Here is a 27,971-nt window from a genome sequence, read left to right on the forward strand (position 1 = left end):
ATCCGGGGATCGCTAAAGCGAACGGAAAGAGTGCGGCCGAAAGAGCTGAAAGGAAGGAGTGGAGGTTGTTTATGCAAGGAGCACCACGGAAGAAGTCGTTGGTTGTTGTCGTTTGGTTGCAGTCGGCGGTGGTTCGGCCATATATGGTGGTGAAGTGGATATTGTGCTGCTGTGGCGTGAAAACGGAGGACTAAACGAGACGCTGGTTGGAAACGAAGGAAGAGGATAATAAGTTGGCTGAGTATATTGGAAGTTCTTTGATATTGTGAGAGTATTTGTCACAGGGTGACTTTTATAGGGCGGAACCGAAAATGGCGAAACTTGGTTCCGCCTGAAGATGGGGTTTCAGCCCAGGCTGCATTGGACGACACACCAACACTTCCTGGTTTCCAGGGCAACAAAATCGGGACCTTACGAGCCACAGGTGCAAAGCATTAAGGAAGCAGATTTTGATTGGAGGCTGGGTGAGGATGACACACATAAATAGCTCTGTAGGAAACACAAGGCAGAGGCGATCGACACGGGGAAAGCTCCTTTGCCTAGGGCAGATTACAGACACGCACCTTTTGAAGAGCCCGAACGCTCTGTTGATCCGGGTATCGCTGGAAGCGAGCGGAAAGAGGACAGAGCCACAGGAGGCGAAAGAAAGGTGGCCGTGGATCAATTTAAAGGAGCACCCCGAAGAGGTTTCGTTTGGTGCTGTTTGGGTTGCGCCTGTTGTGTGCTGTTTTCTTCTCAGGCTGAAGCTGTCGTGGCTGTGTGGGACGAAGTAAACCATAGTGGCTGGAAGACGATTGGAGACTACTGGATACTGAAACGAAACGGAAGGAGAAGCGGAGTTAGCGTGAGTGTTCGCTATATTGAGGATATTGTGATACAAGTGAAACCGCTGTGCAACCCTGTTGGGGGAAGAAACGCTTTGTTCTGTGAGGCTGGAAGAAATCGCCTGTGTGTATCAAAAAGGAGAGCATCAGATGAGATCTTACAGTGACTGTGAGTATGAAACATTGAGTTTGAGACACACTGCATGCTAACCTGTTTCGTAGCGAACGACTCCAGGAAAAGGAGGACGGCCCTACCCCTAACTAGCGTGGTGGGTGAGCCGGAGGAGGATAACTTGGGCTATCACAGCGACGTGAACGCCGACTGGGCCGTGTTAAACACCGTCTAACGGACCCCGGTAAAATGGAGGAAGACGGGGTGTCCTAAGTGTTCACTTTGAGGGCGGTGGGTGAGTCAGTATTGCTGTGGAAATTTCACTTTGATGTGGTGCTGTGTACTGCTGTGTGTGTATTGACAGATAAACCCCCGCCTTCGCTAACCTTGCCGTGGGAGAACGAAAAGGCAGCCGGTTTCAGTTGTTATTACCTGGCCTATGCTGTGAGTGAGCCCTGCTGTGGATAATTACCGTAGTGATAGTCGGCAGCCTGTGGAAAGAGAGAGGAAGAGAACGAGGAAAACTTTTTCCCGTAACGTACTTACTGTACGTCGCCCCAAGTCGGGAGAGGTGAGAGAAAACCAGCAGTTATAAATAACTGATTTTCTGTGTCCCAGCCCGCAGCCTGTGGAGAGAGAGAGAGGAAGAGAACGAGGAAAACGTTTTCCTGTAGCGTACTTACTGTACGTCGTCCCAACTGGAAAGGTGAGAGAAATCAGCAGTCCAAATAACTGATCTTTGTGTCCCAGCCCGCAGCCTGTGGAGAGAAAGTGAGAGAGAGAGAACGAGAGAACTTTACCTGCATCGTCTTTACTGTACGTCGTCTCAAGCTGGAAAGCCTGTGGAGAGGAAGCGAGGAAACTTACCTGCACCACACTTGTACTGCCTGTAATAGAGGAGAAAGTGGACATGAAGAGGCCGTTATTTTAAGTTCCCCTTTTCCCCCCATTAATCTTTTTAAATAATTTAAATAAAGTTGTATTTTAAATTTTATTCTTACCTTGTGTGTCTGGTCATTGGGTTGGCTTTGGGAACCTCCCCGAGGTGGAACCTAGGAAAGGGGCGTGACCCTTTAGCTATCTAGGGTCCGCCCCGACCTGTGACATATTGACATGCATATCTTCAGAGAGATAGTCGGATAAATATGATTGGATTACGTGCAGCGTGAAGGAAACCAGCCTGTGAGGATATCGTGGAGACAAAGAGAGGAAGTGTGCTAACGTACCGTGAGTACAAGGAATATACAGTTGGATGTGTTTATTGAGAGTGCATTGCTAATGTGTGTGTGAGCCCCCAGCGAACTAGGATAGCGGCCCTATCACGGAGCAGAGTGGTGGGTGAGCCGGCAGCGTAGCATTACCAGGAAGGAAGATCATCGCAACAGCTACTTTCAACCATCAGCTTTCCACCACTACACTGCCCGCAGGTTCTCAGCCCGGCTCCGGGAAGATCATGGCCTGACCTTACTTTTTGTCACTTGAAGTGTGTCGTAGGTTAGTCTTGACTTTGCTGAGTGTGTGTGTACACTTGATGCCGTGCAGTGCAGTGCTGTGTATTTGTTGTCAGGAGCCATTACAGAGAGCCGGCCGTGAGAGAAGACCGTGCGGTGGGTGAAGTGCTTGTAAGTTATATGCTGTGCAGCGATACAGTGTGGAGACGGGTGTGGCGTAAAGAGCCCCTGTTGTGGAGACTGTGAAGACAGTGGTGGATTGATCAGAAGATCCAGACCTTTGCGTGAGTAGACATTTAGAGTGCTAATGCATATGTGAGGAGAAAGTGCATTTCTGTGGACGTCCAGTGTGTAGTAACCTGTCTGTCACGGAGCCTCTTCAGAGGTGCGCCCCTGTCCAGATCTCTGGAGCTACACGTACGGAGAGGAGAGGGCAGCGTTCGGCTCGACGGTTACAGTATTGAATCCCCTGGTCGTAACAGAGGCCTTCGAGGTAAAGACCACGAGTGAACATCTTACCACGGGAGGTCTGTGAGTAAATCTGCCCACTGTGCACACATTCGGTCACCAAACAGCCACATATAGGGAGACCACGAGTCAGTTACCTGAGAAATACCTACCGTATCCACTGCTACCAGCCACCTGTAAGAGAAAGAGAAAAGCCACAGTGAGTTGTGAAAGTGTTGATTCTGTGTTTCAGCCACGAGCCTTCTAAAGAAGGAGACCACGAGTCAGTTACCTGACAAATACCTACCGTATCCACTGCTACCAGCCACCTGTAAGAGAGAGAAAAGCCACAGTGAGTTGTGAAAGTGTTGATTCTGTGTTTCAGCCACGAGCCTTCTAAAGAAGGAGACCACGAGTCAGTTACCTGACAAATACCTACCGTATCCACTGCTACCAGCCACCTGTAAGAGAGAGAAAAGCCACAGTGAGTTGTGAAAGTGTTGATTCTGTGTTTCAGCCATGAGCCTTCTAAAGAAGGAGACCACGAGTCAGTTACCAGTTACTTGAGAAATACTTACCGTATCCACTGCTACCAGCCATCTGTAAAAGAAGAAAAGTCATAGTTAACGGTGCAAGTGCTGATCTTGTGTTGCAGTACGTACCCTGGGAAGAAGGAGGCCACGAGACAGTTACCGGAGAAATACCTGCCGCACTCACTGCTACCAGCCATCTGTAAGAGAGGAAAAGTCATAGTTAACAGTGCACGTGTGATCTTGTGTTACAGTACGTACCCAGTGAATAAGGAGACGACGAGTCAGTTATCTGAGGAATACCTACTACAGACCTTCCCCTCTTAAAATCTGCCTCCAGGAGAAGCGGAGGGCGCCACGGGTTCAAGAAGGACAGTCCAGAGTCCTGTCCCCTCTGCCTGGAGGCTAGAAGGAAAACCTTGTTTTTATATCCCCTTCCCCTTCCCTAAATACCATTTTAACTAATTTAAATAAAGCTTATTTTAATTTTACTTGTACCTTGTGTGTCTGGTCATTGGGGTAGCTTTGGGAACCTCCTCGAGGTGGAAACTAGAAAAGGGCGTGACTCGATAGCATCTGGGTCCGCTCCGACCTGTGACAAATACAACTCACTCCCCGATCCACCTCCCCCCCACACACACCTGCATACACACAAAAATACATTTACTTTTTATTATTTAAATATTTAACTGACAATGGGATGGAAGAGAATTTGTACCTCTTGTACCTACACAAAGGAATCCTAAATCTCCTTTTCTGAATTCATCAACCTATATTCAGGGTGAAGCACATGTGTAGTATCCGATTAAATACTTTTGCTTGTCTACTTCTGCCTTGTCTAAACAGCTCCTGTAGAGTAAGTAGGTGGGTACCCATAATTTTCCCTGCTGTTCTAACCAAGCTGTAAATCTGTGCTTTAGATTTAATTTTAACATTTGCAAACCAACTACTCATACCATACCTCAAGAATAATTCAATCACTGCTCTATAAAAATCAACATAATCCCTTTACAAACACCAAAGAGTGAACTCCAAAATATTAAAATGAGCTCACCTGCTTGATTTCATGGCCATGAATGGCCACAGGTCCATAATTACCCACTAAACCAGTATCCACCAGCATTTCCACCATCTTATTTATATTAATCTGCAGTTTATTTGCATCACACCAAGCCACCAGATTTTCCACCGCTGTACAATAGTTGTTCTGGTGGGACACCTATAGTAGGACGTATCATCAGGAAAATTCACGATATATTGATTTGGCTCCGCACTAACATGGTAATTTGCAAAGAATGTAAAATAATTATGTATTGTATACAGCCGTATAAATAAATAAGTGAATATATGTATATTCATTTAGATTAAAAAAACAGTTATTGGCTCAATGTATCATATTGCAAAAATGTTATTCCATCACAGTAATTGAAGCATTCGTCATCAAAGATAGCACACAAAAACATTGTCTCTTCATTAAACCTTTGCATGACCTTCGATCTGTCTTTAGAGTCCTGACTGCTGAAGTCTATTGATTAAATTAAAGTGAGTAGTTAATGACTCTAACTGAAGCAGTCAGATGTTATTCTTTATTCATGTAGCTCTGTTGTTGGTAGAGGATTGTGTTAGCAGTGCAAATGTCATGGGTTCAATCCCCAGGAAACACATACAAATATATAAAAATATAAAAAAGGTACTTTTAAATGTACTGTAAGTACAAACCTCGTGTACAGATGGGTACAGTAAATCTGACAAGCTGAAAACCATTACTGTGCCCATTCACACTGTTATCTTTAATTTACTATTGACCATATTGTACAGAATTATGTTATTGTGAAAGTTTTCATGCCACAGTTATGTGGTTTTTCTGTCTTACTTGACGGCGCTGATTTGTGCTTTTGTTGTCTGGTTCAGATTATAAAATGTATTAATTAAAGTGAAAATGTTTTCAGGCGAGTCACTTGCGCTATCTCTCCCTCTTCACGTGCTCACAGACGACCATCTTTTCATTTTGTGCAGCAGCGAAATTAACTGAAAACCAATATTCTCTTCTTTTGTTTGTGAAACAAACACTCTTAATGACTATGCATTTTAATTATTTTGTCAAACATCAGCTTTTTTCAATCCAGTGTGTTTCTTTAAAGATAACTGTGTTACTGTTGTCACTTCTTCAGCATCCTGGCAGCACTTGTCCAAGGTATTGCCAACATTCTGTTTTCTTAGAGGTGCTTGCTGAGACAAAAAAGTAGCCATAGCCTTACAATTTAAATGTGCCACTCAATAGAAGTTTTACTATATTTAATAGACAGTACTTTTGAAAAACTTATGTAAATCATATACACTGACATGAGAAAAAGCACCAGTGATTTTAGTAAAATAAGTGTATTATTGATATATTAATTGCAATCTGTGTTTGGGACAGGGCAATCTTTTTACTCGACCGGTGAAAGATAAAGCAAGTGTTTTCCAGATCTACCTGATGACACAAGTGGAGTAAAAACATCACACACCCGACCTTTACTGGCAATACAGTACATAATCATTGGGATTTGGGGAATTTGGATGCTGTTTATATTCATGTATGTATGTACTGTAGGCCAAATTTTCACCAGTCAAATCCACATTGTGCCAAACAGCAGTAAATGCATGCTCTCACATTTCTTGCTCATTTCTCCTTGTAAAAGCACTGGGTATCTACTTACTCTCTCTGTTTCTCTCTCTCTTTCATCTCTATGCCATAATAACCTCCATAATCCACTCTGTTGTTTCTAATTTATTATTCCTTATCGATTTTCATCACAGCTTTCACAAGCCCCTATGAATCACCTCCAGCTCTTCCACTCACACACAAACGTTACACAGCTCAATCGATTTACTGCCCTGAGCAGTGCACCACTCCACTCTCGCTGTTTGCATCAGTACAGTAACAAACTCCATCGGACGCGCTTAATGCAGGGCACGCACTGTGAAATAAAAGCCATTTTTCTTATTATGAAAATCTCTGACTTACATCTGGGAATGTGCCATTTATGAAATCGACATTCATTGTGATGCAAAACTCTAAAGTTTACATCCACCAGAAGCCAGGGAATCTTGAAATTATTTCCTGTTGATAGACTCAAATATAACACTGTACATCCTTTACTATGGTAACCACTGTGGCTCAATTCCTTACCATTGCCCCTCATATCCACCAACAAAGCATAGTGATAGGTCTAGCATTAAACATAATTTAAAGAAAGATTTTATAATGTTATTAGCCAAAATCATATATAGAAGTATAATTTGAATTTAAGGTCCTGATTACTGGAATACCGGGATTAAAGAATTAAAGTTTGTTTATTTATTTCTTAGCACTATTCCAGCATCCATGGCTAAATTCATGTCAAGAACCAGTTAATGTACACACAAGTCAGTCTATACACAATGTGGCATCTCCAATTCACCTAACCTGCATGTCTTTGGACTGTGAAAGGAAAGAGGAGTACCTGGAGTAAACCCTCTGCAGGCCTGGTAGCTTGGGGTCCTGAGGAGGGTAAAAATAACTGATGGAAATATACTGAGACTGGCTAAAGGGGGTTCTTCAAACAAATCTGCAGTCCCTGGTATGGCAGCACAGACGTCACTTCTGAGCGCCAAGAAGGTAGTTGTAACTTCCCGTAAGCTATTTACATTTTATGAATGCGATATTTTGTATCAAGAAAATAAATTCAAACTATTTATATTACTACAGTCTGCACATTTAATAACATTAATATGTGTATAATTAATGAAAAAACACTGCCAAACTAAGTGGGCTATGCAGATTGAATTTAGTTTTAAAAATATATAAAAATATTTGGTTAAAAGAGACCTGTAATTTTGAACTCTAATTGTACAAATACATCAATCAGCGCCAAAATGTTTAAACAGAGATGCTATGCCTCCTGCCCTTTTGGGATAGACACAGTGTCAATGACAGTTGCCGTTTAGCAATCAATTGGTTTCTTTCAATTTAAATCAATTAAGTCCCACACTTTTTTTTCTCCTATGTGGTTTACTTCCAATGGACATTGCATTATTAATATGTAATGGATGTATTTTATTTAGTCTACAATAAAACTGTGCATTCATTTGTATTGTAGGCCCGTTTGTAAAAGTCTATTCTTTTATCAATGTAGAATCGTACACATCAGCATTAGAGGGCATCATAAAAACTCTCCCGTGCAAATGTAGATAATTCTAGATGTTTAATTACTCTTTGGAGCATCGTGATCACTAGATGGAAGATTAATAACCATATATTTGTGAAAACCGACATTTTTTAAAATTGTTTTGCCTGTCGTAACTAGCCTGTGCGCTTTCTGACTAATTTTCCCTGTCACATATGGGAAGAATTCCAATCAGAAGTGATCATCCCTATGCCCTATGTTTTCTTTAAAGATCAGAGCTCTGTGCAAAAAGTTGCACAAAGTTGGATTTCTACTGTAGAAGAGTGATTTTATTTTAATGTTTTTTTTAATAACATGATTGGATTTTATATTAACTATAATATTGAGCCACATAGGTTCAGATGTCATCTATGTCATCTATTAACTAGATATCATTAATTAATTTTTAAGGTGGTAGATCAGAATTATGGGGGGCTAAAGCCCACCTATAAAAGGCCCTAGTGACGCTTGGCTGGATGGGGGCTTGACCATCGAAGGGCAGGCAAACCCCCCAAAGCCCCCCTTGACACCATGCCTGGGGTGCACTAACACATTATGTCTTTAAGTTCACTTTAAAGCATAACTTAGTCTAAAATCCCTTACAACTCCTATGTGTGTGTTTTTTTTTAAATGTGCTTTTCAGATAATTTTTTCTAAACAGACATGTATTGCTGAAACACGTTATAAAGACTGAACTATGTAGAACAGAATTGCCGAGATAGATCGTTAAACAGTTTCACTGTTTAAGATTAGTTGGGCGGGGCTAAAGCAATGGCTTGAAGACACACTGATGCCACCGCGCATGGCTCCGCCCCAACACGATCTTGAGCATCCACTCAGGTTGTAAGGGTATTTGAAAGTTGAGAGAGATGGCAGCTTTCCTTTTTGACTTTTTAATATTAGACTTTAAATAAATCGTTTTCTGAAAATTTTAATTAGCCAATAATTTACTTGCCTTACTGACATCCTATTTGTATAATATGACTTGTTTATTGCATCAGAAAACATTTAGAGTAATATGAAGAAATATTTAGGTGGTTCTTAGCTTTGTTATGGCACTGAATAGTATGCAATAGTTTTTTAGAGGGAATTATTCACACTGAATTTAAAACAACACCCTAAAATGCTTTTAACCATTAGCTTTTACAATTAGAACATATATTTGTGTAGTGTGTTTTTGGGACATATTCCTATAGGATTTAATGGTCCCACCAACAGAACCCAGCATAGAGACTGTTAAAGTTTCCATTATATCCAACAGAATTTCTGTGATGGTTTATTTGTTTATGAGTAGGGATCATGCTCTATAACAGTCCATATGAGTCCAAATGGGTAAAAGTACAAATGTGAGTGTGTCCACTGTTGTTTATATAATTCAAAAGCTTGTCTTGCTGGTATGCTGTTTTTTCAGTGAATTCCGTATCGGTGCTAAACATCTGCCTGTAACAGTCAGTTTGTCATATTTAACTGTTTGTAGGATAAGAAACTTTAAGAAAATATAAAAGTCATGGATCCAATGTGCAGGTTTGGCTGAACTATCTTTTTGCGGATGGACTTTCACAACAGCTATTGGCTAATACCTCTTATCAATAGAAGAGCACTGAGAGATCTCCAGCCAATAATCTGTCTGCATGTTCATTTATTTCTCACAGCCACTCAGAAGCACACAACGATAAGCTATTGATGTTTACAGCGAGCTACTGGGCGGTTACATGCAGAACACCCGGCGGCAGAAACCGCTCATACATCTGCGAGCAAGTCACGCTCAGTGGATTAGCGACTGCCTTAACTCTGATGGAGTCGGTTGTGTCAACAAGGCAAGTACCTTGTAAGGCGGCGACTAAATCAATGTGCTCTCACTTGCAGGGACGCTTTAGAGGTTATGCAAATGAACAAGGCTGGAATGTGACATTTTGAAAGCCCAGGATGGATAACCCCCATTAGCAGAGGCTTTGTCACATTTTAAAAGCTACTTTTGCCTCTCATGATGGAGGTTTACTTTATGCTTCTTTTTCTTCATTGATTTGTGGAGGACGATCTAAGAAAGGCTGTGAATAGAACAAATGTCCAGAGTTCTTCTCCTTGTCAGGTATTTCTCCAGAAGTAAAGTTGGACGAGCTTTATGCTTAATAAATCCATATATGCTTCACTGACACATGCACGGCACCTGTCTGAAAGATGTCTGCATTTGAAAAAAAGTGCATTAATCTTGAATTTAATGCAGCCTTGGATGATTTGCACACTTGCAGTTTTCTGACATTTACTGTAGGTTCAAAAACAAGCAGGTAAACAAATCATTTCATTTATTTTGAAGAGAAAACCATGGCATCAAAACATGTAATCAGAAAAGCTTACTGATGAAATATCGTACAAACTTAATGGTAAATGATTTAAATAATAATATTATCACCAATGTGTTTGGAGGAGATGTTCACCTGTGCCCGGTTGCATGAAACTCCTTAAGTAAGGGTTTCCCTGAGGGAGAAAAAAATCCCTGAGGTAAGGAACTTCTTTAAGAGCGTTGCCACAAATGCCTTAAAGGTCACTTTCTTTCTGATCCCATTTTTTTAAACCCTAGTTAGTGTGTAATGTTGCTATAATAGCATAAATAATACCTGTAAAATGATAAAGCTCAAAGTTCACTGCCAGGCGATATATTTTCTTTAACAGAATTCCTCTTTCAAAGCCTACAGCGAACGGCCGGTTTGGACTACAGCCCTCTACTTCCTGCTTTAATGACGTCACTAGAACAGTTTTTTGACTAAACTCCGCCCACAGGAATACGTCAGTCACCAGCTAAGCTAACGGCAAGCTAAGCTGCTGTCGAATCACAACACACTAAACAAACTACACAATCAGAACTCATTACGTATTTCTGAAGGAGGAAGACATCAGCCCGTTTTGAGGACAGTGAAAACAGCAGTATACAGATAAGTAAATTGTGTGAAAAATACTGCGTTTTTTTACACGTGAAACATGAACACATGTTATATTGTGCACTGTAAACACAATCAAAGCTTCAAAAACACAGAAAGAACAGGACCTTTAACTGTCACCCTTACTTAAGTGTCAGTATAGTTACAAAACCTCACAGTGTAAACAAATCAACACACGCAGCTCAACAGACGGTGGATTTGTGTACAATGAAACATTGCAAATAAACATATTGTAAAGTACCGCATGTATAAAGACTCAAAGTAATTAAAACTTGAAGCACTTTAGATTGACGGACGATCAAACCGCTTTTCTCCTAATAAATGTGCATCGCTTTTGTCTAAGGGATTTTTTCGATCGTTGGGAATGCGCGTTGGTACTTCCTTTCTTAAATATCCATCAGCCATCGCGCGTGACATTAAGGGACATGTCACAGTTGTACATTGTACAAGTGAATCGGGAATAAGGTGCCTTGCTCAGAAATACCTCTGCGGCCGTGGGACTCAAACCAATGACCTTCTGGGTAAAAATCCGACTTTCTAAGCATTAGGCCAAGACTGCCCTATTGTGGCAGATGATTACGGAAAAGCTCGGAAACGGGATGGTAGGTACTGATTTCCAGTGTTGGGGTAATGCATTACAAGTAACATGCGTTAAGTAATAATATTACTTACGAGTAAAGTAACGCATTACTTTTTAAATGTACACATTAATATTTGAGTTACTTTTTTAACAAAGTAATGCAAGTTACTTTTCAGTTTTATTAATTTGTTAACTTGTCAATGGCAGGGAAAGAGTTAAACTGAAAGTAGTCACATAAAAATATACCCTATCCGTACACACCTGTGTGGGAACAGTTTGAGTCATAAACTGAGATGGCAGGCCAGAGCTTGACATTTTGTGATGAAATATGCATTTTCTGAATGCAGAACTTTTCAGTCATAAAAACACCTGCAAGGCCTTAAAGAGATCAAGCCTCAGCCAAGATAAAGTAATGCAAAGTAACTAAAAATTAACGTAAGCATTACTTTCAAAAGTAACTAAGTAATGCAATTAGTTACTTTTTGGGAGTAATTTACCATTGTACTGTAATGCATTACTTTCAAAAGTAACCCAACACTGCTGATTTCAAAATGTGTACAAGATTTTACAGTATTATGCTCAACTTAGCTGAAGAATAGCTTGTTGCTAATGCCATTCATCCAATCGCAGTGAATAGTGCTAATATTACGAAGACTCCATTTCGTTTTGTTTTGCACATTTTTCACAGCAGAATAATTATTATGCCAGTGTGCGGAATTTGTAGGATGACAAAACTTATAAAATGCAAATGAAAATTTCAGACTTCAGCATGCAAAGATCTAATATATTTCTTAAAACTTTAAACATTCTGCTGTGCTGTACCAGATGGTTAATGCCTTTTATGCTTTCTTTAGGAAATCAAAGGTTTTTGTCTATGGGCATGGAAATGTGAAAAGGGGATTTGACATTTAAACACAATCAGCTTGACTCATGAATATTAATTAGTTGAGGCTGTTAAGTGGGCAATAAGTGTGGAAAATGAGCCTTAGCGTTTCCTTTTTGTGTGTTCATTTAGTTCCATGCTGAGGGTTCTCAGTCTTCAATCACCTCATATCTGATCTCTCTCTTCAGTACAACTGCTGTGAAAACTTCAAAACATCACTCTGATCTCAAGATAAATCTCCAGTAATACTGTTGAACTTATGTGAGAGCCTTAAAAAAAGTTTTATTAAATCTGTTTTAAAACAATGTGGGTGTATTGGCAACATTGTTTTGCTGGTTTTTAAAGTCTTGAGATAAACTAAATGTTTTAAGTTCCCTTTCGATATGGTTCACTTCGCAATGGGCGGGAACTACACCATATAAGTCCGGGCCAACCACCACCTTTTTCTCCTTCAGCATGATCACCTCACTACTCTGAAGAAGCCTTCGCTCACTGTCGAAACAAACCCTGAAGCAGAATTCACGCCTTCAAGCGATTTTCCCTGCCAGCCTTTTGAATGTGGACCGCCCATCTGTCTCAGCTACATGTCAACCACCTCAGGATGATGGTGGTGATTCTAGCGCATTAGTATTTCCAGCCAAAAATCCAACACCAACATGTTCTGGTGCGGTCGGACAACATAACAGTGGTTTCATTTATAAATCACTGAGGAGTGCTGCAATTTACAGGATATCGAGACGCCTCCTTTTATGTGCTAAGCAGAACGTGTGCTCTATCAGAGCATTTCACATCCTGGGTAACGTCAACACGGGTGCAGACATGCTTTCTTGCAATGGGCTGCTGCCCGAAGAATGGAGGTTGCATCCTCAGATGGTCGAACTAATTTGGACCATCTTTGGTCAAGTGGAAATTCAACTTTTCACCTCAAAAGAGAACGCACACTGACCGCTGTATATTTTAAAGCAGCAGGACAGGTGTGCAGTGCTGCTTATCGCTCCCCTATGGCAGAACTTGCATATAGCGCCCCTCATCGGCAGTCTTGGTGCCTCCCAGGGCAGGCTGTTTGCACTATAACTGAGGCTATGGCCCCTTCTACAGTGCTCCTTTAAGAGGTTAGACCCTGTGGGCTTTGGCATGGCACACATGCTCTTCTTTTTACAAGAGCTGCTGGATGGCGGCCACACACTCTGGGAAACATGACATTGTCATTAAATCTCTCTTAGACCACACAGTCCTGTAAGACACCCATTCAAAAGATCAGCACTGGGTTTGCTTGTGGAGTTACATATAATAAAATCCTGAGGTGGTGCTGATAACCAGGGCTCACCTCTCTATCCTCCTCTCCCAAATTCCAGATCACTGAAGGTCTACTGAATCTTTGTAATGTAGGGTGGCCATTCGTGCCAGTTCCGCCGGACACGTCCCGGACATGTTTTCGGGTGCGTTCTCCAGAAGTTGCGTTGGTCGACCGCATACGTCATCAAGGTTTAATATTTCGGGTTCAATTTCAGAAAAGCAACTATTACATTTCAAGGTAAGAATGAAACAATGGTTGTATGTCTTAAAAGAAATAAATCTTAATTTTCTAATGTATTTTAACTGAAATGTGAGAACCTCAATGATGTATGCGGTCGAGCAACGCGACTTCCGGAGAACGCACCCGAAAAACATGTTCGGGACGTGTCCGGCGGAACTGGCACGAATGGCCACCCTAATGTAATGTAAGGTTTCATGTTTTGTGTCATTTTAAATATCATGGTGCAATGGTTAAAACAGTCTAATTTCTATCATTCAAAAAGAAAGTGTATCGAAGTTTTGAACCTTAGGCATAATCTGCTAGAGGTCTCTCCTGAGGAGATCTAGATTACACATGGTTAACATCCCATTTGGTGAGAACCTGACCAGCCAAATCCTGATTTGGGACTTTTATCTTTCTTTGTCCCATATGTGTATATAAGGTGGCTTGGCAAGAGCCTAAGGGACGCATTAGCTATCTGCACTCTGTATGTGTATTAAAACTTTATGGAGGCAGTCTTAGCAAATAAACTCCCACACTGTCTGTGTTAAAACATAATGGAGGCATTCTTTAACAAGAAGCTCCAACACTCTGTGTGTGTATTAAAACATTATGGAAGTGCTCTGCTTACACTTAAGATGAAACCGTTAAAGTTAGATATATGGAAAATACCTCAGTTTAAGTTGGACTAAAACTACCTTAACTTGAATATAGAACCCTAAACTTATAGCTGGAATGGAGAAACCTCATATTAACACTGAATATTATAAACTTAAATTGTAATGGAGTAGCCTTGGTTTAAATTGAGATATTTCTAGATTTATGTCTATAACCTGACGTGATTAAAGTAAGTAATCCAGAGTATTATTTATTAATTAAAATTGGAGTCAGATTAAGATTAGAAATAGAGACAATTCTGTCAAAATCACAGAATTAAGACAAAACACGCTGATACCTTTGCACACGCCATTGGGCTGATGGGAGGCTCTTTAGAGTCCCATCATGGGACCTGTCCATGGTCCTGAAAACAATGTGTGGCCCTCCCTTCCAGCCGCTTTAGCAGACGGACCTGCATTCCCTCTTGTTTAAAACCCCTCACGTTGGCGTCAGTTAAACAGGTTGGCGATATGGATGCCTTTTCCCCGAACCCTTCCTGTCTTTAATTCCGCCCCAACGGCAGCAAAGCAGCCCTTAGGCCGAGGGTGGGCTAAATCTCCAAGGTCCTCTCAACACTGTTCAGGGTTCAAGTGGTTTCTCTGCTCGCTCTCTCCTTAGTGGAGGACAAGCAGTCACCTGCCCTGTCAGAGGCCTTCGAATATACACAAACTTTCTGCCTCAATAAGGGAAGTAGGAACAGCTGTTTGTGAGCTTTGCGGATCGGTCACTGGGTATGCCTATCTCTAAACAGAGGTTATCCAAGTGGATTGCTGATGCCATTACATTGGCATACACTTCCTTGAATGTGCAGTGCCCTGGGCATGATGTTTCCTGGGCATGATGTACAGGGGTTTCCATTTTAGACTTTTGTGCGGTGGGTTTTTTGTTAGATTTTACAGCTTAGATGTTCCTGCCTTACGAACGCAAGTCCTATCAGCTTGATTGGAGTGTGGTTGCATTCATGGTGCACCTCAGCGGCTCACCCATCTGCACTTTTATGTCTTGTGCTTAAACCTTTCCAAACTCTGAATCCCCTTGCTTGCTTTAACTGTTTTGTTTTAACTGTTTGATCTATTACTGTAGATCCCTTTTTTCCAGCAAAGGCACTTCAAGTACATTACAAGCACAGCGTGATGGAATATGTTCCCTATAGCGTCAGCAATGCAAAGTGAACCATATCAAACGGGGAAAGATAAGACTCACTTCAAGCATTGCCTAGCTGGCCGTGCTTTAAAGGCACACTATGGAATTTTGGCCACTAGGGGGTGCTAGACATGTATTTTTCACGTCTAGCGCCCCTAGAGACCACATGCACGCAGCACTGTCGCAAAGGAAAAGAAGACAACTCTTTAGGTCACAAATTATATATTCAAAGAAGAACATTTTCTGGTAGGCATGAAAATCATGAAAAATGCTGATCTGGCTGGCAACTTTTTATTTTAAATACTGACGGGGAAAGAGTTAAATATCACAACTAGGAACTGAACTAACACTGATGGTCTGGAAGTTCATTATCATGAGCTCAGAGGTAGAGCATTTCGTTAGCAGCACAAAATGTATACCATGTAATACATTGAAGTCACTTCGGAAAAGAGCATCTGCCAAATGCATAAATGTAAATGAAGAATATTAAAGGCGCTCTAAGCGAATAATGTGCGACGTCACTTCCTGTTGATGTTTGAACTGTTTTCAAACAGACAGAGCGTAGCTAACTCCTCCCCCTCCCCCTCCCTTCCGTGCTTTCATGAACGCGCCCAACCCCCACCCCCAAATCCTTCTTGTCGTTTATTGGCTGGAATACTTTGTTTTGTTTTGTGATGCTAGGTTTGGCCATTTGTTGATATTGCCGTTTGTGAAGCCTGGGCTGTCTACAGAGATCGCGTTTTTTACAGTTTGATCAGCGGACAGGCAGCAAGCAGATAGTGAGGAGATGTTTCCGGTATGTAACAAAAAATGTTTTATGGTCTAAAACGCTTCAATTCGCTTAGAGCACCTTTAAAGCACATACTGCAGTGAAAACACTAAGAGATATGAGCCTGTCACAAGATGTCAGCATGTTTCATTCATATTTCTGATGGGAAAAGGAGCTGATGGCAGAAGAAAGACCAAAGGCACAACACCAGAACATCTGCAGCTGACAGCCTGGACATGATTTGACTAAATCCTTCAAGAAGATGGAAAATCCTTATGGCTCAGCAGGAGCTCGGACTGAGCACTGGTCCACATGCATATTAAGTAACATATAGACACTTTCATCTATACACTTTAAAGGATTAGATGACTTTTAAAATGTTGTATGTTAATTTGTTTAGACATTAGATGTGTTTGTTTTTTGTAATATATAAGGATTTTTTGAAGTCAGACTAGTCTAAAGATGAATATATGCTGAAATACACAGACTGCTGTTCTCACTTTAGACACTGTACATTTTTAGAGGATGAGGTGATGTCCAATATACAATTTAAAGTAGCTATGCCAAAAGTTTATATTTTTTTCATAACACCAAAAAAGAAAGAAAAAAAACACCCATTAAGCCAGCAAAGAATCCTCCAAAACCACTGTAAATTCTTGGCACTATAGGCTTGACACCTGCAGATGTTTATTAAATCATGTTTTATATCATCTTGATTTATCAGTCAGTCTGGGATTCAGAAGTGTAAACACATTAATGGGTTGTTCTGTGACTACAAGACAACTGATTTGTGAAGACCTCATTGTGATTTCTCTCTCTTATGAAGCAGAACTTGATTTTTTTGTCAATATTTTCTCCTTTCTTAAATAGTTGATTTGGTTGCGAGAGATGTCTATGACCTACCTTCACACCTGAATGCGTGTCTTGTCCACGATCGACTTAAGAATGAATAACAAGCCATTTAAATAATTTACCACATCATGTTCAATTAGGTTTCTTATGAGCTATGGAGCGAGAACAAGCCGTAAGGCTGAGACATAATTCATATCAATCTACTGTATCACACACCTTTGCTTAAATGATTAAAACTGAGAAAGATTTTAATGGAGGAAATCCTTCAATGACACTACACACATCTGACACTATAGCTCCATATCTAATATATCTGTCTTCCCTCATTGTTAAGCTTCAGTAGATATTAATCTTCTGATGTCTTTTATTCATTAACATTTTGAAAATCTTTAAAAATGGTCTTTTTTTCAATGATGTCAGTTTATTAGTATATATTATTGAATTAAACATTTGTTTAACTAACGCAAGTCAAAATAAACACATACCATTAAATCATTTACAGTTTCCTTTCATTTACCTTTCGGCATCTTGGGAAAGCTGGGATAGAAGTGTCCATCCGATGCTTACTTCAGAATCTGTAGGGCATACAGGGATTTTTTTCGCCTACTGATTTTATGAATACTTAGGATTCGGACATACTACTCCGTTCACGTACTTTTTCCCCTACTACATTTTTAGTAAGTAGGACGATACTTAAGTACATGTGTGTCAGAATCCTGCCAGATCCTTGTTTGTATTTAGATCTAGTTTAGCATGGCAGGGTTCTGTCAGTACATATGTTCTATGTGGGAGATGCGTGGTTTTAGTATTGGTTTATTCTGACCACGCATTTCCCGAGTCTCGTCTCTTTTTCCCCGATCCCTTACTCGCCATGATTTCCAGCTATATGTAATTTACTTTGTCCCTATTTATTGTCCTTGTGTTTGCTGTTCTGTGCACATTCGTCTTGACACATATCCTGTTGGTTTGATTGTAAGTATTTAGTAAATATCTTAGTCTTAGTCTGTTTCATGTTTCGGAAAAGTTTATTGTTAGTGTTGTTAAGTTTAGTGTCAGTTTAGTGTCGTGTTTTCCCTGTCTTGTTTTGCCCCCTCTGAATCTCGCTAGAAATAGTCCAAAATCCCGGTAATTCTCGCTTGTCCTTTTACGTATACTGAGGTTTCGGACATACTATTCGTTCGTCTACTGCTTTTTGCCTAGCTTGACTACGTCAGACTTTGTACTCTCGCTAAATTTCATTACGCTTCTGTACTAAGTATGAGATATCTCCCATTCAAACCGTTTTCCCCAGCTTCAAGACCGACGGCCCAATCAACAAACAGAGGGTGGGCTGAGAGCCGTGACGTAGATGCTAAGCGCCAAATGTAAGGTTGTAGTTTACAGTGAACATGGAGGCACAGAAAGCTATTCGCTCTGTTGTGGAGAACCGGCATTCCAAACATTTTGAATGGAGATGATGTTGTTGCCCTACTCCCGACAGGTTTTGGGAAAAGTTTAATTTATCAACTATTACCGATCGTCAGTGAGAAACTGTGTGCAGCACAGCTTGGCTTGTACAATGATTGAGAAATCATGGAGATGAATTTCATTGTTCACAGTTAATGGTGGAGGACGCATGGGCAAACATTCTTTGGTGACGTTCCTGATTAAGCAGAAAATAAGGTAGGAAGATTTAATTTACATGTGGTTAGGGCTGTCTGGTGGAAGAGTTTGAGTGGAGAGATGGGCGTTCCTCCACTTAGACGTGAGTGGAAAGACACCGTAAGGATAGTGTTCAACTAGCTCTGGCCCGATTTACCTTTCATAATCCGCAAAAGTCATTCACAGCCATGTTCACTCCGGTATTTCGCTCGATGGCTTTGTTTTCACATCATACGTATATGTTTTACAGCAGAAATTCGATGCAGCTGAGCAGGCGCATAACGCACGTCATAACCAAACGTTATGTGATTGGCTTACGTTTACACCAATGATTTTAAACTTCAGACAAGCCCCTCCCACGAGAAGGAAAACGTTTTTGTCAATTATACCCAGCCAGACTCTGTCTATGAAGTGTAGCGAATTAGCAGAAGATGGTATTACCAGGCTACTTTTTGCCTACTATATAGTATGGCAGTATGCGATTTCGGATTCAGCCACACAATTGCACTGAAGACATTTTAAGTGTGTGCACACTCTCTGGCTGAGAGTGGAGAGAAATTCATAGAGCTCAGTGGATATCTGAAAACTTGTGTCCCGTTTGTGTACTTTTGCATTACAGTAATTCCGACATTTGTCAGTAAAATAACGCCTTAAATGAAGTCTTAAACACTTTTAACAGAAACCATGATCGAACTCATAAAATACAATCTACAAAAGAGAGACAGAATGCACGTCTTCTCTGAGCAGTTTTTATTCAAATGCTATTTTCATGCATTTTCCAATATGTTTTATTTGTTTTCCGTTATTCAATCTACTCCGTTCACGCATGTACATATCAGCACACCAGGGGCCTCATTTATAAAGCAAGCGTTGACACAGATTTGAGCGTAAAGTGTGCGTATGCAAAATTCCATGGACAAGTCCCTTTTTAAAAACTGTCTTTGACATGGAAAGTGCTTGGCTCCACGTGAGTGTCTGATCAGACGTATGCACTTTTGCTTGTCCAATTACTGTAGGTTTTTTGAAATATAAAAAATTCTTGTTCCTCGAAAAGGATTTGAACATTAAAAGGTGCTCTTTTATATACCAATGACATTAATTAGGCATTGTTAAAATGCGGAAATCTGCAACTGTTCATGTGCGCACAATTTCAAGCTCATTAGCGATATATAGATTTCACGTCTGAAAGAAATGATTTAAGAAATGATTGTAAGGTAAAATTTTGGATGTTTTCTACGCAGCATTTTATAAATGAGGCCCCAGCTCTCTCTTGTTGAACCTGTGTACTGTTCAGGAACACGCATGTTCAGTATATAAGCTTGTAATATTGTCTTGTTTCAAGTCAGAGTGACCATCGAGCACATCTGATAGCGAATAACATGTGGATCATTAATGCGATACATAATATATAGACGCGTTTCAGCTGACGTCACTCATTTGTCTTCCCCCATTTTGAGTACCTGAAGTGGTCGCAAAAGAACTAGAAGCTATGGCTTCAATATGTTGTGAGCATCAAAATCGCTATTTTTACAACACTAAGAAGGCAAATATTGACCTTCTAGTTGAAAAAGGAGCCTCATATGAGATTCATTCATTCACATTCGGAAATCGATTATTTACGTCTGGCAGAGATGACGAGCGGACAACATTACAGCCAAAGTCAGTTGTACAAAACCTTTCTTTTTAGTAAACTCTGTGTACAAAAACAATGTTCTCAATGCTCGCGTTCATGTGTAGAGATCCAAGTGATACTTCGAGCAAAGTTTCATGTTCTGTCACGCCTTCTTATGTTGTAATAAATAAAAAATAATAAATAGTGGTAGGTCGGTAGTAGCGAACAGTGGCTGGAAGAACGCATCAGGTATCGAGTAGGCATCACACCCTAACCAAGATATATTTTTTTAAAGTAGCGTTTCTTTTCATGACAGTCGAGGTGCGACATGTTGTCTTTCGTAGCCATTTACTGTATCCGTAAGAATCACAGACAGAAAAAAATAAGAAATCCCTAAATCCTTAAGCCAATGCTAGCCAAAACCAGCCTACTGGTACTCGGTAGGTCCTCAAGATGGCAGCATGACGTAAAGGGTCACATGACTGAATTCCATCTATATATACACTGTGTATACCCAGATGCTGCGCCACTGCAGACAGCAGCTGTGTCCGAAACCGCTCCCTATCCACTGTATAGTGCACTATATCAGGTGTCGGTCATTTTGTAGTGGTGTCTGAAACCTGAGTGAACAACTTCATTCCCTACATTCGTTCACTACTTTATACCCATAATGCACTCTGATTTTGAGGGTACATTCGATGTACACTCGCTCACTCATATTTCCCAATTATTCCTATTTATTACTTTTTTTAAATCAACTAATTCAAAATAACTGTGATATCTTTTATTTAAAATATAATACACATTTTTATTAATTGATTAATAAACAACAATAAATAACTATAACAAGCAGTTGTGTTGTTCTCTTTATTATTAACTAATACAATAAACATGACAAATGATGTGACAAACAGTAAGAAAGGAAACTTTTCTATAAAGCCACACAGGTGTAAGGGTTTATGACGAATCTCTGCGACAGCTCTCTGATGCATGGTATTTACTTAAGTTTCCGAATTCGTTCACTTATTTTCGTTCCCTTCTTCCCCATATAGTGGACTTAATTGTCATTTGCTATATAGGGAATAGTAAATGAGTGAACGATGGAGCGGGTTCAGACGCAGCTAGAGACTGTGTACTGCGCTGATTGTAGGATGTGTGGCAATGGAAAGGTGAAGGGTGCATCACTAGTGGCTGGTACAAATTTCAGAAAGTCGAAACCTTGGTCTTCTTTGTTTTTAAGTGTAGAGATTTGTTTTTTACTCTGTAGCACTACAGTCATTACTGCTGTTGGCGATACTGTAAATATTAAAAAAATTGTTTATCTTTCATTTAATCTTATACACCCCTGCACCACTTTTATTATATCCATTGCAAGCTACTCTATTTAGACTTTTCATGCAACTAAATATATGATATGACCTGTAGAGATATACCAGGTATATAACAGCTGAAATATGCATGGCTTAATTTGGGTGGTAAATCTGCATTTGAAAGGCTTTTAAATCTAGCTAAATCAAGTAAAATTACTCTAAATCAAGTAATTTTAGCACACCAAAGTCAAATGTAATTGTATAAAATGTATTTTCCTAATACAATTCGCTCAGTGAGCAAGCCAAGTTAAAGGGATAGTTCAGCCAAAAAGGAAAATTCTGTCATCATTTACTCACTCTCATTTTTGTTACAAAGCCGTATAAATGCATTTGTTCTGATGAACACAAAGGAAGATTTTTTGAGAAACGTTTGCAACCAAACTGTTCGTGGACCCCATTTACTTCCATGGTATTATTTGTTCCTTCTATGGAAGTGAATGGGGTCCATGAATGGTTTGGTTACAAACATTCCTCAACATATCTCCCTTTGTGTTCATCAGAACAAAGAAATTAATACAGGTTTGTAACAACATGAGAGTGAGAAAATGATGACAGAATTTTCATTTTTGGCTGAACTATCCCTTTAAGCTCTGGTGGTCAAGCTCTCAGCGCTCTCAAATCAAATAATACATTCAATCTGACACAGTCAGTCATGACACATAAGACCCTTACGAAAATTAGACATTTTATATGGGGTTTATTCAAGTTTTTGTTGTTGTATTAATTACCATTGGATAGAGTAAATTATTCAACTTTTTTTATTGTAGTAAACCACTCCGCCTGCTATCTAAGGTCAAACACTTTTTAAATGATATGACATTAGAGATGGCTGTCCACGCTTTTATTATGTCACGACTAGATCACTTTATTGGGGTATTAAGGAGTCTCAAACTACTTGGCTACAATTGGTCCAAAATGCTGCGACTAGATTTCTTTAAAATAGTCACAAATGTGACCACATCACCCCCATACTGAGAGCCCTCCATTGGCTGCCTATCCAATTAAGAATCACTTTTAAAGTTCCCTTATTGGTATATAAATATTTACATAACCAAGCCCCTAGTTATCTATCAGAGCTGCTGCACTTTTATACTCCCACTTGGGATCTTAGATTCAGTGATCAGTATCTATTTTTAGTTCTTCAGTCTAGATCAAGCTTTTTTGGTGGCAGGGCCCCGGTTGTGGGACAACCTGCCACTTGAGATCAGAATGGCATCTTCAATATGATCTGGCCTATTAACACTCCATTCGTATTATACTCCTGTTGGTCTTTGTTTAGCTGTCATTTCTTTTGTTTTAAAATTATGTTTTTTACTTACTGTTTTATGTGTTTATGGTTTGGCACTTTGGTCAGTCTTGTGGCTGTTTTTGAAAGTTCTCTATAAATAAATGAACTTGTTAGTGTAATTTTCACAATGGGATCTTTTGGATCCTCATGGACAAAATCAGATTGCAATTCCAAACCTACCAAAGCAGTTTTCAACATTATTACTGTATATAGTGTGCTGATGTGTATTTGGGAATCTCAGTTTAGCAGTTGTATAAAGACATGTAAGATAAGCCCAAAGTTCAGTTGCTTTCATTAGAGTGTTACGTTAAACCGAACGAGCAGAAACAAGTGTGCCAGCTCCCACAGTAATTCAAGAGCGGAGTTTGCTTTTGTTCTTGCAGTTGTTTTGAGTTCAGGCATGAAAAATAAGTGTTTAAATAAACCCTGCCTCTATCCCCAGCCACCTTGACAAACTCAGCACTCTCTCTCTCTCTTTCCAATGCAATAGATCATTACCTGTCGTCTATTTTCAGTGTCTTGGACCTTGGAGTCCCACTGTAATTTGAATTGCAAGTGACAAAGTTACACTGCAGGCTGTCAGGAGATCCCCTTCCGTGTTTATTAACTTTGCGAATTGAATAATTACCTCGGGTCATCATATAATTGAGTTGACCTCATAAAATCACAGGAGGGAAGGTTCGGATGCGCCAATGTGATTCTCTTCCCGTGGCCACGTGCGACCCTCGAACTCCCCATCTGCTGGACAGACTCTTTGTTATGTCAGCCTTATTATAAAGGCAGAAATAATGAGACCTGGCAGCTAGAAAAAAAGCAATGTTAACTTCTCTAGTGAGGTTACGCACCATGGTCACAATGTACAAAGCTGTAAAGAAAAAGTAAACAAAGAACAGTTTGTTATAAAAAATTCTAATAAAAGAGTTTTATGGGATATGAGAAATCTGTCATAAGTTTCTTCTCTCAGTGTTCAAATGTGAAAATTAAAACATGTTGCCAACAGAAGGTCGAGTGGTTTTTAATGATACATTGATGTACAGGAATCCTATGGGCAGGAAGTGTAGTGGAGAAAAAAGAAAGTGTCAGACTTATTAAACATTAGTGTGAGAGCGCAATTTCAAAAAAGCTCTTCATTTTCTGCGTATAATTTATTGACAAAGCGCAGGTTAAAACACATGGGTGCAAAATATAATTTCCATAATGACCAACACAATCTACCAAGAGCAGCATAAAATATCCTAAGGTTTAACCCTCAAGTGCTGTTAATTACAACTCCATTGATTGGCTATCTGAGGACAAATTTGGCCACTTTGTGATACCATTTATATTTGACAAAATGTCATAAGACTATCTTTTTGCTTTTTAGTATGCATTTAATTTGTGATTAGTTTACCTTAATTACCTCAATTACTTGATTTATTTGAATGCATTTTCCTTTCGAGGGATCCAGCACTGAATCGCCATAGTGACGTTTTGAGAACGCCGCTGCATGACCCGGTCTGAAGCACGAATGTGGAATAAGTCCAATGGAAAGTACAAACGTCGTTGACCTAGGAAGCTACAGTATAAAAGGGCGTCCGGCAAAGCTGGTTTTAGTTTTTGTGCCTTCAGAAAGCACGTTATGTGGTTGGTCTAGTGGTTTGGGAGAAGAGGGAGTTGACTGCTGTCACTGCGATAACTGTCCACTTCACACACTCCTCTCTCGCTTGACACTATTCGAAAAGGGATCTTACCCTTTCTACGCTCATCGACCTTCCGACTAGAGCCGGAGCCATGCTTTACATCCGTCCAACTCTGAGGACATCGCTTACGGGCTGAGAATGGCTATGGAAGACCAATTGAGCAAAAAAGCCCAACTGCTAAACGCCACGGAAAATGTGCTTCTCCTGCACAGTGGACCTCTTTTCTGTTCATTATATGGATTTTAACAACAATGCAGGCTCGGTTGTCTTTTGCTCAAATAGAATGCTCATCAATTCTAAATAGAATGGGGTTCCCTAAGGGGTGACCCGTTTCCAATGTTTAAGGCACACGCTTTGCGCCTTAGAATTATGGAAAAAACAATGGTTCCTTGCCTTTTCCAAAAGGCCAGTGTTGGGGACTCAGTGTTGTCGCATCAGGCTTACGAAAGATGCATTTATTACAGGCTGGGGAGTGGTTATGGAAGGCTGTGAGGGAGTCACCGCGGCAGCGCAGCGTGAGTTCCCTTGAAAGGGAACGTCTCAGGTTATACATATAATCATGGTTCCCTGATAAGGGAACAAGATACTTCGTCTACTTACCATACCTTTGCCAGATGCCTTTTTATAGCTGCCTGGGTCCTACGTCATCCTGCCTATGACGATTGTCCTTTCCATTGGACTGATTCCACATACGTGCTTCAGACGCGGTCACAGAGGCGTTCCCAAAGCGTTACTACGATGACGCAGTATCTCGTTCCCTTCTCAGGGAACCATGGTTGCATGTGTAACCTGTGATATTTTATGTTTTTAGTTATAATTCAGATTATCAAAACATAATTTTTATAATAACTTCTTATAAAACACAGTTTAAAATAAGTGACACTTTTTTGACATTTGACGGAATCAAAATAGCAAATACATGAAATATCCATTTAAATATAAAAAATAATGTTATATGTACTTAAAATTTTATTTAAACATGATTTTAATAAAAATCTTCATTCTACAAATAAAAACAGAGCAAAAGCCTTCAAGACCCACTTTTGTTTTCTGATGGAATAAAAAAAGAAATGACATGTCATTTCAATGGCTGTACAGTACTACTCACTGGTTGCACATGCTGAAATCTATAAACCAATTAAACTAATGTCTTAAGTTCTAGATTGTATTACAAGTTGAAAATGTTGAATATAAAAAAATGTTAGGTACGAAGATGCCGTAATATGCTTACAGACAAATATGATTGTATTAAAAGCAAAATACAAATTAGGAGAGAGAGTCACCATTCATGTGCAACACATAACAACAAATTTCCGGTTTGAGATCCAGGATCTCTGCTACAGTAAACATCTTTGCCATTTTGCTGCTACAGAAAGAGTTAAAAGCTAAACATTAGCATTTTTTTAAATCTGGAAGCATCATCAATTATTGTATGTGTAAGCCTAGCATTGTTCTAAACACCCATTAAGAGAAAATAATTATTATTATTTCATTTTGCCCACATTTGTAACCCAACATCCCTTGAGGGTTTAAAAGGCTTTTATAGGCGTTAAATAACTGCACAAATACCAGTAAACTGATGAACATAAACCTTAGTAAATTGCGTTTCACAAATAAATATTCTCCTCCCAAAAATTTAGCATCTAAAAGTAAACATCTACAAATGCATATGCAATAAGGTCAGACAACTGTGTCCAACACTTTTTCAGCACTAATTGTTCACTGCGTCTTTCGTAAATCCCGATGGTAGTTTTTTAAATGGCAAAACAGGCATTTGCGCTGGCACAAGCTGTTAGTGAATCATGCCCAAAGTTGCTTGTCAAACATTAAAAAAGTCTTTTGATTTCTTTAATATTCTAAGTAACAATAATTATTATTATAAAATCACACCAAATAGTGTTAAGTGAACCTGTTTTTATATTTTAACCTCACATCAATCTTATTCAGTCTTGAAGATCTGTCATAATGTCTAACATAAACCAGAAGACTTTTCTTCTTTACAGCACAAAAGTACATAATGGATTCACTACAGCAGCAGTATATGTATAGTGTAATGACTCTCTTAACACCTTTCAGACAGAAAAAAAAGACTGCTGATCATTTTCCAAGTGTCACAGTAAACCCATATTTAAGCTTTTTCACTGTAAATAATACATAACAACAAATGACACTCAAACACGTGTCAACACAAAATGACTTGATGTGCCACATGGCATGTGATATCTTTCACTCCCATTACTCTAATAAAGATACAAACAGTGTTTTTAGGTTAAGTCCATCTGTGTCATTACGCCTCTGTTTGGTTTCATTTTCATCAAACCTGATGGTGTGAATTAAAAGACAGTAGCTGAATATGTGAAGAGAGCTACAGTCACGAAAGAAATAATGACTTACATTCATCATTCAAGCGCCTTCAAGAGTCTTGGACTACATTTATGGTACTTTAGTCTATTTGGATAGATTTTATTCCTGTGGTTAAACATCTCTCTCTCTCTTTCCCTCTCTCTCTCTCTCTCTCTCTCTCTCTCTCTCTCTCTCTCTCTCTTTCAGACATAAGGACGTAAAGGTTGATTTTTTGAAATCACATCTTTAGACTGGATAGAGAAGGTCTGATGGTCCTGCTTGTTTTTGTCTCAATAGTGTTGACAAGAAAAAAAGAGCTCTGAATCTTGCTGTCATTGTTCCTTTAGCTCAGGGCTCTCAGGAAGAGACACACCAACAAACAAACAAAAATAAAAGAATAAACACAATTTTATATCTGTAACAAACTGGGCCATGTCGGCAACAGTTTACTTCCTGGGATTGGTGACGTAGAGAAGACCGACATTATCATAATTCCTCCTGCTTCTGACTCCAGCCTGTAAGTTAACTCCTGTAAGAAACTGAATCTTTTAAACATGGTAAGGAGCATCACATTTCCGGCTGACGTCAGAGGTATCCAGGCCAATCACAACGTACAGATTAGTTGGCAAATCAGGGACACAAAACTTTTCAAATCGGTGCGTTTCAGGAAGAAAGTGAAATCTGGAGCTAAAGTAATGTTTTTTTTTTACTATAAACCACACTAACACATTCTATTGTACCAAATACACAAAATAACGTTGTTGTTAGCAATGAAATAGGTGCTCTTTAAGACTAAAGCCGTGCCCACAGGTGTCAGAAAGCAGCAGTAGCGACAGTAAAAAGATTACCTCTGCATCATAAAAAGAGCTAAATCACATAGACACATTTGTCTTTTTTCATAATTGTATTTTAGAATCAGTGCGACTTTCTCATGTTCTCATCTAATTTCTGAATTTGGATGCCTGTTTAAAGCTGTTCTGATTTGTTATTGCCAAAGCGCTAATTTGACAGGCAAATGACACCGCGTTGGCATTAACTGTTACAAAACCATTGCTTGCATCTAAAATCAATAAAACGCGTGCCGTGGTAGCCTACTGATGGTGCTTTGTGCAAGATTCATAGTCAGATTGAAATCCAGACTAATAGCGCTT

The sequence above is a fragment of the Paramisgurnus dabryanus genome, chromosome 13 (genome assembly GCF_030506205.2).
Source record: "Paramisgurnus dabryanus chromosome 13, PD_genome_1.1, whole genome shotgun sequence".
NCBI lineage: Eukaryota > Metazoa > Chordata > Actinopteri > Cypriniformes > Cobitidae > Paramisgurnus > Paramisgurnus dabryanus.